Consider the following 16,404-nt stretch of genomic DNA (forward strand, 5'->3'; position numbering starts at 1 on the left):
TGTCCGTCCATCTGTCTTGTAGCTCTATCCATCCATTCATCCATCCATCTGTCCATCCATCTTGTAGCGCTATCAATCCGTCTGTCCGTCTGTCTTGTAGCTCCATCCATCCATCCATCCATCCATCCATCCATCCATCCATCCATCCATTCATCTTGTAGCTCTAACCATCCATTCATCAATCCATCCATCTGTCCATCCATCTTTTAGCTCTATCCATCCATCCATTTGTCTTGTAGCTCTATCAATCTGTCCGTCCGTCTGTCTTGTAGCTCTATCCATCCATTCATCCATCCACCCATCATGTAGCTCTATCCATCCATCTATCCGTCTTGTACCTCTATCCATCTGTCCTTCCATCCGTCTTGTAGCTCCATCCATCCATCCATCTGTCCATCCATCTTGTAGCTCTATCCATCCATCCCTCTGTCCATCTTGTAGCTCTATCCATCCATCCGTCTGTCCGTCTTGTAGCTCTATCCATCCATCTGTCCATCCATCTTGTAGCTCTATCCATCCATCCGTCTTGCAGCTCCATCCATTCATCCATCTGTCCGTCCATCAGTCTTGTAGCTCTATCCATCCATCCATCTTGTAGCTCTCAAACATCCGATGTTCAAGTCTTGCGGCTCTCTAACATCTATTGTTTATTCAATGTGGCAATTATGTTAAAACAAGTTTGACCATCCCTGCCATGGGGTTTTGAGGGGCGTTCAGAGGTGGTTGGCCATGGCTAGCCTCTGCATAGCGACCCTCGTCTCCCGTGGTGGTCTCCCATCCAAATACTGACCAGGGTCGACCCTGCTTAGCTTCCAAGATCTGAGGAGACTGGTTTAGCCTAGCCGTGCCAGTTATGCATCAGTGGCCACGGACAGCAACAACTGGAAAAGAGGAGCTGTGTTCCACCAGCGACAGAATCTCTCCCACCCACCCGCGGAGACCCGGGAAGGCGAGAGCAGCAGGGCAGTGTGCTAGCATGTGCTCTCCTCAGAGCATGCCTTCCCTTGCAAGGGAAGGTGGGTTCTGAGGTGAGCATGTGCCACCCCGCCACTCTCACCTTCCTGGGTCTGCACAGACCAGAGCCGGATTAACAATTAGGCCAAGTAAGCACTGGCCTATGGGCCCCCATGCTTTTAGGGGGGCCGGGCCAGCTTCCCACCCACCCCCAATTTCTCCCCTGCTTGCAGCTCTCCCAGCCTGCATGCACAGCCAGCAACTGAGCCACTCTTTGCCCGACTTGCCTGGTGAGGCTGCTGCTGGCGTTGTCGCCAAGTTTGCCTCTCTCTGCCTCTCCCCTGCAGCTTTGTCAAAGGGGCTTTGGAGAAGGTGGCTGCAGGCTGCAGCGGGGGCTGTGGGCGCTCCGACTCTGAGATTTCGACTGCCTAGGGGCCTCCACAGGGTTTAATCTGGCACTGGCACAGACCTGGGAAGACGAGAGCAGTGGGGTGGCATGTGTGCTCCTTGGAGTACACAGGCCACTACCCCGCCCTTGCCTTCCAGATTGGCCAAGGGTAGGGCCTCGGGCACCAGCCCTGCCCTCAAAGCGCCGCATTTTCAATTACATACACAGCAATGAGCATATACTATAAGCTTGAACGGGGGCCATTCAACACTATCTTTGGGCAGGAGCCGAGGCCGTTCCCACCCCCCAGGCCCACAGGGGAAAGAAACATACGCGTTTGTCTTCTGCGCCACACAGATCTCAGTTCTGTTCTTTGGTTATAATGAAGTTGACAGGATGTCAAGGACGTAAAAAGATCGGGAACATTTCATAAAGAGAAGTTTACGTAAAACACCTGCAATGCACAGGAGCGCAAGCAAACACAGCCCGCATTGTCAGCGTGCTGTTGCTGTTTTCGATTTCTTATTTATGCGGGGTTTACCGGCTGGCCTGGGTGCAGCGCTGCTGAAAGGGAACAAAGGGCTTTTAACTATCCTGCGTTCCAAAACTGAGGCAAGGGGGGACAGTGGAATTGAGAAGGGGGGCGCAACGGAATCTTGCAGACCAAGAACGCCTTGCTGGGCAGGGGGGGAGCACAGACTCGAACCCAGGCCTTGTGCAGGGCAGGAAGGAACAGCGCGAGACACAAGCACTTCTGGGCTCGGCGATGCTGTGTGCTTTGTGTTGCTGTAGTGGGGAAGAGGGGAGAAGCGAGAGAGAGAGGAAGAGAGAGGACGGGCACAAAAGGAGGCCTTGAACAACTCTTTGACAAAGCAGATGGAGGTCAAGCCAGGAGAGCTGCCTGTACTGTTTGCTGGGGGAAAGCAGGTCCAGAGAATCAAGGGCTACATCTGCAGCACACAGAACAGCTGTGCTTTGACCTGTCATTGGCTCTCAAGAGGAACTGGCTGGCCACTGTGTGAGACAGAATGCTGGACTAGATGGATCACTGGTCTGATTCAGCAAGGCTCTTCTGATGTTCTTATGAAGGCCTTGGCTCCTATGCCCTGTTGTTGGCCCTCCAGAGGAACTGGTTGGCCACTGTGTGAGACAGGATGCTGGATTTGATGGACCTTTACTGGTCTGATCCAGCAGGGCTCTTCTGATGTTCTTATGAAGGCCTTGGCTCCTATGCCCTGTTGTTGGCCCTCCAGAGGAACTGGTTGGCCACTGTGTGAGATGGGATGCTGGTCTAGATGGACCTTTACTGGTCTGATCCAGCAGGGCTCTTCTGATGTTCTTATGAAGGCCTTGGCTCCTATGCCCTGTTGTTGGCCCTTCAGAGGAACTGGTTGGCGACTGTGTGAGACAGGATGCTGGACTAGAGGGACCTTTACTGAGCTGATCCAGCAGGGTTCTCCTTATGTTTTTATGAAGGCCTCAGCCTTTATGCCTTGTTGTTGGCCCTCCAGAGGAACTGGTTGGCCACTGTGTGAGACAGGAGGCTGGACCAGATGGACCCTCACTGGTCTGATCCAGCGGGGCTCTTCTTATGCTCTTATGAAGGCCTCAGCCTCCATGCCCTGCTGTTGGCCCTCAAGGAACTGGTTGGCCTCTGTGTGAGACAGGATGCTGGACTAGATGGACCACTGGTCTGATCCAGGAGGGCTCTTCTCATGTTCTTACAAGTCACACACCAGGCACTCAGGACGCCTCCTGTTCTGCAATTCCACTATCGTCAGGGTGACGAGATGTAGTGGTTAGAGCATCAGACCAGTACCTGGGATGACTGGAGTTCAAAACCCTCGCTCAACCATGAAGGCCTGCCAGGGACCTTGGGCCCATTACAAGTTCTCAGCCTAACCTACCCTCACAAAGTGATGGTTGTCATGGAGATTAAGTGGAGGAGGTGGGAAACGATGCAAAAAAAGCTGCTTTGGGCTCCTGATCAGGGAGAAAAACAGGATATCAATAAAAAGGAAGAGCTGTGCCCTGCCCACCATCCAAACCACACCCCTGACGCATTCAGCCGGCCTCCTGTGCAGGCGTGGCTTTACTGCGGGGGTGAAGCCTCACACAGAAAAGCCTTCAAGCCAGCCGGCATGCTCAAAATGGCTGACAAAAGACCACATCTGGGGCCCTGCTTTGTGAAACATGTGGGGATGGCCAGAAACTGCCCTTCCTCAATAGCGGAACCACAGTTGAACAAAGTTTGCCTGTTGCTTCTTTCAATAGGCTTTCATAGGCCTCTGATTCAGCAAGAGTGCAGCTCCTGAACCTTTCTAAAGGTTCCCTCTCCTGCTTCCAACCTACCTTGTCCATTGAATAGGGGGTGCAGCTGTATAACAATCCCTGGATTAGGAGAGCGGCAGCCAGCCAGCCACCAGGGGCTTTGCCATGCCCCCAGTAGCCCTCATTAACCCCTGGAGAAGCCCACGCCACCCTTTCTTATGTGATTCTAGATGGCCTTTTGACTGTGGGGAGGGGTTGGCCCAGAAGAGCCCCAGGTGAGTGAGGCCTGCTTGGGCTGGCTGGAACTCTAGCCAGCCCATGCAGGCCTCACTCGCCTGGGGCTCTCCTTTCTTGCATCGGGTTGCTTTTGGCTGGGGCGGAGGGGGCATGTGCTAATGAGTTACTGTCAAGCATGATGAAATTCCATTGGTAATTGATTGTTATAGGGTCCTGCCTAACCCTGGTCTGTGAAGTATCATGGAGGACCCAGCTCTTTCCTTTCCCCCTTCTTGCTTTATTGCCTGAAAAGCAGTAGTAGTGAGAAATGAAACTAACTTGACAGGTAATCAGCACCTTCCCATACATTCCTGGTAGGGAGTGCGACACATCTGGGGAAAGCAAGGACAGAGTCCTGATAGCACTGCGAGAATGTAGACATTTATGATAGTTTATGTGTGAGAGCTACCCCGCACCCCCTCCCTTGGAATCCTTTTGAAGTAAGCCTTAAAAGAATTGTATCAATGTATATGCAGCATTACTCTCAAGAACCCGTTACACAGAAAGTATCAGTCTATCAATAAACGTAGTCTTTGTATCAACTTTGACTCGTCATTGAACCAGCATGCTTGACAGTTACACTAATGAGTTCCACCAACTATTTTTCTACAAAACGACCCCTGGGCTTTCAGAGCCAGGAGAAAACTGACCGGGGCCTTTTTGTCCTTAGGTGTTGAGATACTTTGTTCCACTTCGCCATGTTGCGGTTTGGAGTTTTTTCCAACCGACTTGACCCGAAGCCACTTCAAGCAGAATGTACGGGGAAAGCGACCGAGGAGTTGCTTAGCGACGCTAACAAAATAATACCTGGCGTGACTGAGAGGGGCAGTGGGGGCCATAAGCCAAAGAAACGCAAGATGCTTGGCTCTGCAAAGGGAGGCCTCTTGTCCCTTGGCCTGTGTCGTAGTAGCCATTATGACAGTGTGGGAGTCAGTTTTGCTGGCTGGGCCAGGCCAGACTGGGACTTGGGACCAAAACCTGGTCTCTTCCTCCCCATATCCACTCTCAGCACTGATAGCTGAGATGAGATATCCCCAGGCCTCAGATTCCTCAGGAGCACAGCTCCTGAACCTTTCTGAGGGTCCCCCCTCTTCCTCCCCACCTACCTTGTCCATTGAATAGGAGGCGCAGCTACAGAACAATCCCTGGATTAGGAGACCGGGCAGCCAGCCTGCCAGCCCCAGGGGCTTTGCCATACCCCCAGCAGCCCTCATCAACCCCGGGAGAAGCCCACATCACCCTTTCTCCACTTATGTGATTTTGAGTGGCTTGCTGGCCTTTTGACTAGGGGGCAGCGGTCCAGGAGAGCCCCAGGCGAGCGAGGCCTGCTGGGACTGGCTGGATTTCTAGCCAGTCCAAGCAGGCCTCGCTCACCCGGGGCTCTCCTTTCTTGCATCGAGTTGCTTTTGGCTGGGGGGTGGAGGCATACGCTAATGAGTTATGCTAATGAGCTCCGCCACCTATTTTTCTACAAAACAACCCCCGGGTAAACCCATTCCTTCTTAAGGGCCACCTGTCTCCTTGCCTTAAATCCGTTCTCTGTTCATTTTCTTCAGTTCCATCGACTCTCAGAGGGCTGCAATTGTACAGTTACTTCTAAACTCACAATGTTTCTGTTGAACGCGCCTTTTCATTCTCTCACGGGATGTTTGGCCTTTGTAACAGCACGGACTGTAAGAGGGGAAGTGGGGTCGCTCTTAGAGATATTCATATGGCACTAGATTTGCTGGGCATTCAAAGCTGTTCACGTAGCTCAGGGGTGTTAAACATGTGGCCCAGGGGCCGGATGAGGCCCCCAGAGAGTTCCTATAAGCCCGCAAGCAAGTCTGCTTCTTTCTCCCTTTTGCTTCCTTCTGTGCCACAGCTTGCTTTGCCAGGTCTGCTCAATCACACAGGAGCTACAGAGCAAAGGCTCTGTTTTTTTCCCATTGGCTGAGGCTCCTCCCTTGGGGAAGAAGGGGAGGAGGGAGAGCTTGCTTTGCTAGGCTCTCTCAATTGCACAGCAGAGCTACTGAGCCAAGCCTCTCTTCCTTCTATTGGCTGAGGCTCTGTCCCCTCCTCATCCCCTGGGGAGTGAAGGAAAGAGCCAGAGCTTCCCGGAACCGGAAGTGAGGGGGAGTGAAGCCTCCGCCAGCACTCTGTTCAAAGAAGGTTCAGCCGCCAGCCGCGTCGAAGCTGGCAGGGCCGGGCCTGTTGTGGTGCGCTCCTCTGATTGCACTGGGGGGGTTGGGCGGAGCTCAGCGCGCGGCACTGCAGAAGGGAAGGGAGGGGGTGGGCGGTGGTTGGTGGCGGCGGCAGCGGGGACGTCAGGAGGGAGAGGCAGGCAAACCAGCTGTTTGTCATGGGCACCAGGCGGGGGGGGGGAGCCCAATTCGGCGCCCCCTTCCGACACCCTAGGCAACGGCCTGGTTTGCCTAGTGGGTGAGCTGGCCCCGCCTGCCGCAAATGTTAGTCTTCCAAATGCTACTCGACTCTGGCTCTTTTCTGCTGCTCGAGAGGTATCCGAAGAAGCCAGCAATGACTCCCGAAAGCTCTCCCCTGCCACAAAGTTTAGGCTTTAAAGTCCTGCTGGAAATTCGCTCTTTTCTACTGCAAAGAGCCAACAGTTCTCTCCCCCTCCGCCGCCCCAGATCCTCCCTAGTTTGCACTGGGGAAGCACCCGGTTGGGGGTTGCAAGGAGCTCACAGCCCCGAGTTTAATTTAATTTAATTTAATTTGCCGTTTATACCCCACCCCAGGGCTCTTTTTCTAGCAGGAGCTCCTCTGCATATTAGGCCACCCATATAAGGCCATATTGTAGCCAATCCTTCCAGTAGGCCCTGAACGAAGAGCTCTCTAAGCTCTTGGAGGACTGGCTGCATCAGGGGGCGTGGCCTAATATGCAAAAGCGCCCCTGCTGCAAAAAAGAGCCCTGCCCCACCCCATCCCACAAAGTGGACTCAGGGCAGCTGACAACATCAAAACACTGCGATAACAATAAATAAAACATATCAAATTAAACGCAACGAATTTAAGATATCTCATAAACATAAGGAAGAAAGGAAAGGTCCCCTGTGCAAGCACCAGTCGTTTCCGACTCTGGGGTGACGTTGCTTTCACAACGTTTTCACGGCAGACTTTTTACGGGGTGGTTTGCCATTGCCTTCCCCAGTCGTCTACGCTTCCCCCCCCCCCCCCCAGCAAGCTGGGGACTCATTTTACCGACCTCGGAAGGATGGAAGGCTGAGTCAACCTCAAGCCAGCTACCTGAAAATCCAGCTTCCACCGGGGATCGAACATACATAATACATACAGTTAATCAGCAGCCCCTTCGTTCAGCCCACAAATGCCACTAGGGCACCACCCTTCATGACCACCCTGACAAAAGAAAGGGCCCTTTTGGAAAGCTACCCCACTAAAGATTCCCACGCATCCCTTACCAATACCAGGCAAGGGGCTACGTGCAGAGCCGGAGTGTGGGAGTAGACGAGGTAGGTGGCTGTCTAGGGCGCCCCCTCTCTCCCCTGATGAGCCGGGCCCAGGGCTTGTGTACCGCGCTCCTGATAGGTCAGACTTGGCTCTCCCTACCCCCAGTCAGGCTTCGTGCAAGCAAGAAGCGTGGGCGGGGGGACTTGCATACCGCACACCTTGCAGGAGCACAATATGCAAGGCTCGGCTTGATGATGTCACTTTTTATGTCATCGTGCAGTGCGCATGCGCGTAAAGTCGGGGCCACTGCACAGGGGGGGCGCCTTAAATGGCAGAGCCGCTAGCGCTGGCCCTGGCTACATGCGAGCTGGCATCGATCATTCACCACTCAGGCCTTTCAAATGTCCCTCTCCATCCCCTCTCCTGGGAACAGGACTCTCGCAAGCCTTTGGCCAAAGCAAGCCACACTGGCTGCGCACACATTCCAGACTGCTCTGCCTTTGGCAGAAGCAACGAAAAAATATCAAATAGCAAAGAGGAACGGAATCTTAAGTTTATACCGTTGCATACTTATCAGAACATAAGGAGAGAGCCTGCTGGATTGGTCCAATCCTTCAAGTTCAGCATCCTGTCTGACACTAAAATAGACTATCTAGTCCAGCACCGTCTTATGCAAAGGCCAGCCAGCTTCTGTGAAGGGCCAACAACAGGGCAGAGAGGCTGAGACCTTCATAAAAACATAAGAGCCCTGCTGGATCAGACCAGTAAAGGTCCATCTAGTCCATCATCCCATCTCACACAGAGGCCAACCAGTTCCTCTGGAGGGCCAACAACAGGGCAGAGAGGCTGAAGCCTTCATAAGAACATCAGAAGGGCCCTGCTGGATCAGACCAGTAAAGGTCCATCTAGTCCAGCATCCCATCTCACACAGAGGCCAACCAGTTCCTCTGGAGGGCCAACAACAGGGCAGAGAGGCTGAAGCCTTCATAAGAACATCAGAAGAGCCCTGCTGGATCAGACCAGAAAGGTCCATCTAGTCCATCATCAAATCTCACACAGAGGCCAACCAGTTCCTCTGGAGGGCCAGCAACAGGGCAGAGAGGCTGAGGCCTTCATAAGAACATCAGAAGTGCCCTGCTGGATCAGACCAGTAAAGGTCCATCTAGTCCATCATCCCATCTCACACAGAGGCCAACCAGTTCCTCTGGAGGGCCAACAACAGGGCAGAGAGGCTGAAGCCTTCATAAGAACATCAGAAGAGCCCTGCTGGATCAGACCAGAAAGGTCCATCTAGTCCATCATCAAATCTCACACAGAGGCCAACCAGTTCCTCTGGAGGGCCAGCAACAGGGCAGAGAGGCTGAGGCCTTCATAAGAACATCAGAAGGGCCCTGCTGGATCAGACCAGTAAAGGTCCATCTAGTCCATCATCCCATCTCACACAGAGGCCAACCAGTTCCTCTGGAGGGCCAACAACAGGGCAGAGAGGCTGAAGCCTTCATAAGAACATCAGAAGGGCCCTGCTGGATCAGTCCAGTAAAGGTCCATCTAGTCCATCATCCCATCTCACATAGAGGCCAACCAGTTCCTCTGGAGGGCCAACAACAGGGCAGAGAGGCTGAGGCCTTCATAAGAACATCAGAAGAGCCCTGCTGGATCAGACCAGTAAAGGTCCATCTAGTCCATCATCCCATCTCACACAGAGGCCAACCAGTTCCTCTGGAGGGCCAACAACAGGGCAGAGAGGCTGAGGCCTTCATAAGAACATCAGAAGAGCCCTTCTGGATCAGTCCAATAAAGGTCCATCTAGTCCATCATCCCATCTCACACAGAGGCCAACCAGTTCCTCTGGAGGGCCAACAACAGGGCAGAGAGGCCGAGGCCTTCATAAGAACATCAGGAGAGCCCTGCTGGATCAGTCTAGTGGTCCATCTAGTCCAGCATCTTTTCTCACACAGAGGCCAACCTGTTCCTCTGAAGGGCCAACAACAGGGCAGAGAGGCTGAGGCCTTCATAAGAACATCAGAAGAGCCCTGCTGGATCAGACCACTGAGGGTCCATCTAGTCCAGCATCCCGTCTCACACAGTGGCCAACCAGTTCCTCTGGAGTGCCAACAACAGGGCATAGAGGCTGAGGCCTTCATAAGAACATCAGAAGAGCCCTGCTGGATCAGACCAGGGAGGGTACAGCCTCCTGTCTCACACAGTGGCCAACCATTTCCTCTTGAGGGGGCTACAACAGGGCACAGAGGCCGAGGCCTCCCCTGATGTTGCCTCCTGGCTCTGGGATTCCGAGGTTGATTGCCTCTGACTGTGGAGGTTCCCCTCAGTCACCATGGCTACTAACTACTGACAGGTCTCTCTTCCATGAATCTACGGCCATGGCCATCACAGCATCCTGTGGCAGCGAGTTCCACATTTTAACCACTTGCTGCGTAAAGAAATAATTCCTTTACTTCCATCCTGACTTTACCGCCCATCAGCTTCCTTGAATGTCCTCAAGGTCTCGTATTTTGGGAGCAGGAGAAAAACGAAGAGAGGATCATTACATGTTCTCGCAAGGTAACGTTTAGCTGCTCGGTTAAGGCATAATGCCGTTTCTGAAATGGCAATTGGACTCTGAAGAGAACAAATCTAACCTAAAACAACAACAATCAAAGAGATAAAGCCAGGCTGCATCAGATAAAACCCAAGTAACCATGGTTACTGTAACATTACGGGTCTTTACGCTCTCCTATTGCACGCCCAGGCACAAAGTGAGACCTTGAGGCCTCGTTTGAGAGAAGAGGGGAGTGCGCTCTGGAGATGCTGGAAGCAGGCGGGGATCTCGGGGATCTGGCAGCTCAGGGGTGCAGGCTGGCTCTTGTGTGGTCTGCTTTGTTGATTACTCCACCCCTGGACAATACACCCTCTAAGCTGCGGAGTCTCCTAAGCTACTGGCATTAAAGTTGGAACTCCCACATCGGTGTAGTGGTTAAGTGCGCGGACTCTTATCTGGGAGAACCGGGTTTGATTCCTCACTCCTCCATTTGCAGCTGCTGGAATGGCCTTGGGTCAGCCATAGTTCTCGGAGTTGTCCTCAAAAGGGCACCTGATGTGAGAGCTCTCTCAGCCCCACCTGCCTCACAGAGTGTCTGTTGTGAGGGAAGAAGATAAAGGAGATCGTGGGCCGTTCTGGGATTCTGTCCATGAAAGAGCAGTTTCTGGGAGAGCTCTCTCAGCCCCACCATCCTCACAGAGTGTCTGTTGTGGGGGAGGAAGGGAAAGGAGATTGTAGGCCGCTCTGAGACTCTGTCCTTGAAAGGGCAGCTTCTGGGTGAGCCCTCCCAGCCCCACCCACTTCACAGGGTCTGTTGTGCGGGAGGAAGGGAAAGCAGATTGTAGGCCGCTCTGAGACTCTGTCCTTGAAAGTGCAGCTTCTGGGAGAGCTCTCTCAGCCACCTACCTCACAGGTTGTCTGTTGTTGGGGAGGAAGGGAAAGGAGATTGTAGGTCGCTCTGAGACGCTGTCCTTGAAAGTGCAGCTTCTGGGAGAGCTCTCTCAGCCCCACCTACCTCACAGGTTGTCTGTTGTTGGGGAGGAAGGGAAAGGAGATTGTAGGTCGCTCTGAGACGCTGTCCTAGAAAGGGCAGCTGCTGGGAGAGCCCTCTCAGCCCCACCTGCCCCACAGGGTGTCTGTTGTGTGGGAGGAAGAGAAAGGAGATTGTAGACTGCTCTGAGCCTCTGTCGTTGAAAGGGCAACTGCTGTGAGAGCTCTCTCAGCCCCACCTACCCCACAGGGTGTCTGTTGTGGGGGAAGAATATAAAGGAGGGAGGGAGGGAGGGATGGAAGGAGGGAAGGAAGGAAGGAGGGAGGGAAGGAAGGAAAGGAAACTAGATGGGGGAAGAAAAGGTAGAAAGAAAGCAACTTTAAATGCATTCTCCAAGGCACCAGTTTGAAGCCACCTGCTTGGGGTGAGAGAGCCACAAAGTTGATAGAGTGTAAGCTGACAGTGACTGGCCAAGATAGAGATCATGGGGTCACGGTAGATAACTTACAGAAAATGTCAAGACAGTGTGCAACTGCATTAAAAAAGGCCAACACCATGCTGGGAATTATTAGGAAGGGAATTGAAAACAAATCAGGTAGTATCATAATGCCCCTGTATAAATCGATAGTGCGGCCTCGTTTGGAATACTGTGTACAGTTCTGGTCACTGCACCTCAAAAAAGATATTATAGCATTGGAAACAGTGCAGAAAAGGGCAACTAGAATGATTGAAGGGTTGAAACACTTTCCCTATGAAGAAAGGTTAAAACGCTTGGGGCTCTTTAGCTTGGAGAAATGTCGACTGAGGGGTGACATGATAGAGGTTTACAAGATTATGCATGGGATGGAGAAGGCAGCGAAAGAAGTCAATGACATTGCTGAGCAGTTGGGTTAGAACTGATAAAAGGAAGTAGTACTTCTTCATCCAAAGGGCGATTACCACATGGAATTCACTGCCACAGGAGGTGGCAAGCATGGACAGTTTTAAGAGGGGATTGGATCAACATCTGGAGCAGAGGACCATCAGTGGATATTAGCCACAGCGTATTGCTGGAACTCTGTCTGGGGCAGTGATGCTCCGTATTCTTGGTGCTTGGGGGGGGGCACAGTGGGAGGGCTTCTAGTGTCCTTCCCCCACTAATGGACCTCCTGATGGCACCTGGGTTTTTTTGGCCACTGTGTGACACAGAGTGTTGGACTGGATGGGCCATCAGTCTGATCCAACATGGCATCTCTTATGTTCTTCCATGGCAGAAATGGAGGTGTGTGAACCTGGGTCTCCCAGTATCTGAGTCCAACACTCTACCCACAATGTCACACTAGCTCTCATTGTGTAAAACAGGAAGCTTGACTTTTGGTCTAATCCAGCAGGGTCTTTCTGGTGTTTCTGCAAAACAGTTTGCTGGGGATGTTTAGCCTGGAGAGGAGGCAGCTGAGAGGTGATATGATCACCATCTTCAAGTATTTGAAGGGGTGTCATATAGAAGATGGTGTGGAATTGTTTTCTGTGGCCCCGGAAGGTAGGACCAGAACCAATGGGCTGAAATTAAATCAAGAGTTTCCGGCACAACATTAGGAAGAACTTCATGACTGTTAGAGCAGTTCCTCAGTGGAACAGGCTTCCTCGGGAAGTGGTGGGCTCTCCTTCCTCGGAGGTTTTTAAACAGAGGCTAGATGGCCAACTAACAGCAATGAAGATCCTGTGAATTTAGGAGAGGGGGTATTTGTGAGTTTTCTGCATTGTGCAGGGGGTTAAGAACATAAGAGAAGCCATGTTGGATCAGGCCAATGGCCCATCCAGTCCAACATTCTGTGTCACACAGTGGCCCCCCAATTTATATATATATATATATATATATACACACACACACACACTGTGGCTAATAGCCACAGATGGACCTCTGCTCCATATTTTTATCTAAACCCCTCTTGAAGGTGGCCATGCTTGTGGCCGCCACCACCTCCTGTGGCAGTGAATTCCACATGTTAATCACCCTTTGCGTGAAGAAGGACTTCCTTTTATCCGTTTTAACCTGTCTGCTCAGCAATTTCATCGAATGCCCACGAGTTCTTGTATTGTGAGAAAGGGAGAAAAGTACTTCTTTCTCTTCTTTCTCCATCCCATGCATTATCTTGTAAACCTCTATCATGTCACCCCGCAGTCGACGTTTCTCCAAGCTAAAGAGTCCCAAGCGTTTAAACCTTTCTTCATAGGGAAAGTGCTCCAGCCCTTTAATCATTCTAGTTGCCCTTTTCTGGACTTTCTCCAATGCTATAATATCCTTTTTGAGGTGCGGCAACCAGAACTGCACACAGTACTCCAAATGAGACCGCACCATCGATTTATACAGGGGCATTATGATACTGGCTGATTTGTTTTCAATTCCCTTCCTAATAATTCCCAGCATGGCATTGGCCTTTTTTATTGCAAACGCACACTGTCTTGACATTTTCAGGGTTGGGCTAGATGACCCTGGAGGTCCCCCGCAACTGTGATTCTAGATTCTATGCTGATGCTTAACTCAGAGATAGCCAACTGGAGAATGAACCAAAAGCCTCTTGTGTAAAACAGTAAAGGTAAATGGTAGTCCTCTGTGCAAGCACCAGTCGTGTCCGACTCTGGGGTGACGTTGCTTTCACAACGTTTTCATGGCAGACTTTTTACGGGGTGATTTGCCATTGCCTTCTCCAGTCATCTACGCTTTCCCCGCAGCAAAAAGGAGTATCACACTAGCTCTCATTGTGTAAAACAGGAGGCTTGACTTTTGGTCTAATCCAGCAGGGTCTTTCTGGTGTTTCTGCAAAACAATTTGCTGGGGATGTTTAGCCTGGAGAGGAGGCAGCTGAGAGGTGATAGGATCACTATCTTCAAGTACTTGAAGGGCTGTCATATACCTTTTACCGACCTCGGAAGGATGGAAGGCTAAGTCAACCAGGATCCGGCTACCTGAACCCAGCTTCCCCCAGGATCGAACTCAAATCGTGAGCAGAGGGCTCTGACTGCAGTACTGCAGCTTTATCACTCTGCGCCACGGGGCAAGGTACAAGGGATCAAAAGCAGCATGGAGGCCCCTGACCTGCTTAGGCCAGGCAAGCCCAATCTCATCAGGTCCCAGAAAGTAAGCAGGATCAGCGCTGGCTAGTACTTGGAAGGGAGACTTCCTTGGAATACCAGCAGTCACGGAGGCAGGGGCAGGCTCTATTCAGCCACCTCTCTGAATATCCTCCCTAGTAGGCGTCAGTTATCAGAAGTCGCCAGGACTTCCAGTTCCACACACGCTCTCACACGTGCACGCACATACACACAAATAGCCAGGGCTCATTTTGTAGAAAAACAGATGTTGGAGCTCATTAGTATAACTCATTTGCATCTGCCACACACCCTTGATATCACTGGAAAGTATACTAAATTATATCAGCTCCGCATCTGCCTTAAAATTCTTCTTGAATTATAACTGTCAACATAAAAACCTTCCTCCCATCCTACTTTTTAAATGACTTTCTCCTGTGTGGCCACAATGGCATAAGGAAGATTTCCATCTGTCAGCTTTATATGTTTTGGTTATTTCCCCATTTTTTTTTTCATGGGGGTGGGGGGTGGAATTAGAAAGTTTGACAAATCTTAAGAGTTCAGCAAAGTTTTCACAAGGGGTTTAGACCATGGAGCCCAGAACCAAGTATTTGTGGGGAGGGGGGGTTGGTAAGAAAGAAAGAGCACAATAAAATTTTGCTGGGGATGTTTAGCCTGGAGAGGAGGCACAATAAAATTTAGAGGTTCTGGAGCTCCGCTCCTGTGAGCTCAGCCAAAAATGAGGCCTGCAACTCCACCCCCCCCCCCAATTTTTTTAAAGCAGCATGGAGGAAAATACTGGCTATCTCCATTTCCCACCATGCCACGAGACCCTCTGTACACTACAACAGAGTCTGTATAAATCAGGAGTCCCCAACCCCTGGTCCGTGAACCGGGACCAATCCGTGGTGTGTTAGCAATCGGGTCCTGAGTTGTATAATTATTTCATTATATATTACATTGGAAGAAGAAGAAGAAGAAACTGGATTTATATTCTACCCTCCACTATAGATTTCAGAGTGGCTCACAATCTCCTTTACCTTCCTCCCCCACAACACACACACTGTGAAGTAGGTGCGGCTGAGAGAGCTCTCCCAGAAGCTGCCCTTTCAAGGACAATTCCTACGAGAGCTATGGCTGACCTAAGGCTATTCCAGCAGCTTCAAGGGGAGGAGTGGAGAATCAAACCCGGTTCCCCCAGATAAGAGTCCGCACACTTAACCACTACATCAAACTAACAGAAATAAAGTGCACACTTATATCATCCCCAAACCAGCTGGGGACCGCAGGTATAGATGCACAGGCCAGGGCACCTTATGAGGCCACAAAAGCTACTAGCCAGTCTGCCCAAGCATAACAAAGCCTGAGAAATGGAGAGGAGGGGAAAAATCCCCAAGTTTCGTAATTCTGCTCTGGCTGGTGGACTAGAAGGAGCCGTCTCCAGTGCCCCACCTCACCTGGCCTCAGCCACCTGCAAGCGCGTGTCCAAAGCCAGCTGCCGCAAAAAAGAAAATGCACACACAAAACGGAGAGTCCTTCTGGTGCAGTGAGTATAGTGCTGGGCTAGTAGGACCAAAGAGTTGTTGTTCAGTCGCACAGTCAAGTCTGACTCTTTGCGACTCCATGGACAAAGTCACGCCAGGCCCTCCTGTCTTCCACCATCCTCCGAAGTCTGCTCAGATTCGTGTTAGTTACATCAGTAACGCTGTCCAGCCGTCTCCTCTTTTGCCGCCCCCTTCTTCTTTTGCCTTCTGTCTTTCCCAGCATCACGGTCTTCTCCAGGGAGTGCTCCCTTCTCATTGGGTGGCCAAAGTATTTGAGCTTCAGCTTCAGCATCTGACCTTCCAGGGAACAGTCTGGGTTGATTTCCCTTTGGATTGACTGATTAGATCTTCTTGCAGTCCAAGGGACTCTCAAGAGTCTTCTCCAGCACCACATCTTGAAAGCATCAATTCTTCTGCGCTCAGCCTTCCTTATGGTCCAGCTCTCACAGCCATGCATTACTACTGGAAATACCATCGCTTTGACTATATGGACTTTTGTTGGCAGGGTGATGTCTCTACTTTTTATTATAATGCCCAGGTTCGTCACAGCTGTCCTCCCAAGGAGCAAACGTCTTTTAATTTCATGGCTACAGTCTTGAAATGGCTACATGAAACAGACTTGGGTTCAAATCCCCACTCCTCTACTGGCTCAACTGAGCGGTCAAGGCCAGAATCTATCTTCCCACGATGGGCAACCAGAGGTCCTGACAGGTTCCCCTCCCCAGGACACGAGAAGCCAAAATCTCCCCTGCTGTTGCCTCTGAACATGGAGGTTCCTTTTAGCCAGCAAAGCTAAGATTTATTTACTTCCTTTGTTTATATATATATACAGGGCTTTCTTTGTAGCAGGAACTCCTTTACATATTAGGCCACACACCCCTGGTGCAGCCAATCCTCCTGGAGCTTACAGTAGGCCCTGTAAGAAGAGCCCTGGAAGCTCGTGGAGGATTGGCTGCATCAGGGA

At 51.4% G+C, this 16,404-nt stretch overlaps 1 protein-coding gene across 3 annotated transcripts in view; it reads right to left on the reverse strand.

Annotated features, from left to right (window-relative positions):
• Positions 1-16,404, reverse strand: part of KLHL26 (kelch like family member 26) — a 47,573-nt gene that overhangs the window by 10,773 nt on the left and 20,396 nt on the right. The window contains exon 1 of one of the 3 annotated variants that reach the window (XM_060232811.1): positions 4,697-4,710. The exons of the other annotated variants lie outside the window; for them this stretch is intronic. The gene's annotated coding sequence lies outside the window, so the exon portion shown is untranslated. Of the gene's footprint in view, positions 1-4,696; positions 4,711-16,404 lie in introns of those variants that run through there. 3 annotated transcript variants of the gene reach the window in all.

This window comes from Heteronotia binoei, chromosome 2, assembly GCF_032191835.1.
Source record: "Heteronotia binoei isolate CCM8104 ecotype False Entrance Well chromosome 2, APGP_CSIRO_Hbin_v1, whole genome shotgun sequence".
Taxonomy (NCBI): domain Eukaryota; kingdom Metazoa; phylum Chordata; class Lepidosauria; order Squamata; family Gekkonidae; genus Heteronotia; species Heteronotia binoei.